The sequence below is a fragment of the Echinococcus granulosus genome (genome assembly GCF_000524195.1).
Source record: "Echinococcus granulosus chromosome Unknown EG_S00080, whole genome shotgun sequence".
Lineage (NCBI taxonomy): Eukaryota > Metazoa > Platyhelminthes > Cestoda > Cyclophyllidea > Taeniidae > Echinococcus > Echinococcus granulosus.
In genome coordinates, this window is record NW_020170460.1 from 1 (window position 1) to 1,933 (window position 1,933).

Here is a 1,933-nt window from a genome sequence, read left to right on the forward strand (position 1 = left end):
ATTTTTGGCCAAAACATGTTCATTCATTGGAACTGGGGATTCCAAGTGACATTACTTAGTTCAGAAATCGCACCATATTTCCCAACCTTTTTTTCATCTAATAGCAGACTGCTACTACCGCTCTGCCATTATGAACAGCCTCGTAAACAGCAATGCTGAGATATTCATTTAGTAAATACTCAAAACGCTTAATAGTAGTCGCATTTATTTTGAGTTACAAGCAAGAAAGTATTAGAGGCGAACTTAAGCAGCGACTGCTGACTCCTGCTGATCGAAGAAAATTGGAGGCTTCTCAAACTACGGTGCAAGCACAAAGATCCAGTAGTAATTACCATCAGCACCACTGCTGTCCTCATTGAGAAATTCCCGTAGGCGACCATGCACATGGCTTTTTTCACTGCTGGACAGTATAATCAAAATGGCTGTAAGTTAGAAATGAGTACTGTGGGAAGTCTAAAGCCCGATATTCGGCAGCGTTTGTCTATTTTTAGAATGGTGTGCTATCTGGCAACCAGTGTGAATGACCGCGTCTTGACCAAAAGTGCATTTATATCTAAGGATTGATACCATAAACTTGTAATCAGTAGAGTGATGGAAACCGAATCGTGCGGAGCGTGTGAGCTAGGTGCTTCAACACTCATGATCTTGACCAAAGCCAATTATCAACAGCTTGACCACATACCGTGTCGGCTGATATAATAGCAGTTTCAGTTCTCTCTGCCGATATATGGAACAGGTAAAATCCTAACCGCATCTACTGCAGCCTTTGGCTTTGCTTATATATGTTCGTCATTGAGTGAAGCCCAGACCAAACAAACACGCTCATGCGATAACTGTGGTTTAGATTTATGCGCATTCTCTTCAGTTAACTCATTTTGCTAAAGTGAATATTTGAAAGGTTAAACAGCCGCAATTCTATCCTTTTTCCAAAAAACCAAATTGCTAGGAAGCATCCTTCCTTTAATCACATAGCCGTGAAAATATGTGTGCATTCATTACCACTGTAGCCGCATGTCAAATAGCGGACATATTACCAGTGATAGGATCAACTGATTGTTTCGCAAATTTATCTAATCATTGTATTTTTGCAAGACATGCGGTGACCTCAGGGGGATGCAAAACGTGGACGAGCAATAGTTTGACACAATGTTGGCAGCGTTGATTCTGGAACCCACGCCAGATGTTTAACTTGCCTTAAGGCTTATGAAGGAGCCTCCGCATTTCACTGATTTTGGTGAACAAACCGGCAACTTACTCATGCTTTTTGAGTAATTTGCTGGCTATGGAGGGTGATGCTGATGCAAAATGCACACTCCTGACTAGCTTGAGGAAAAATATGGCAAAATCGTTATGATGCTCCTTGTCTATAGTCAGGCAAGCTCATAGTGGGATCTCCTGGTTGCCTGCGCTTTCATAAAATCAAACCATTTTGCTCCTATGGGAATGGCCTAATTAACTCAGTTTTATGATACATCACTAAAACGATTGCAACTAGGTAGTAATTTGCACAGTTAATACAAAATAAAATTGCTGTACGTAAGATCTTGAATAAAGGAACATTCTCTCCATATAGTGATTAGTATGAGTACTGACGATGTCGCTATTTTGGTCGCTTGAGGCACATTGACGTTTATCTGTAAATTTAAGCGTCAGCTATCTAACTTGACCATGGTTATGCAAGCTGGCCCCTGATTTTCGGCATTTCCTAGCCAAATTTTAGCCATTTAACTTAAAATTATTATCCTTGTTAAAGCCAAAGCAAGGTGAGCGTGCCAGTGTTAGCAAGAGTGTCATCTAGTGCATATAGAAATTGCTGAAATACAAGTGTTCTTTTGCGACATCGTCCGTCATGAGATGATCGAGAGCATGGAAGCACGTGGTGCAGGAATGTCACAAGGAGAGTTTGGAGACGACGAGAAGGGTATAAAAGGCG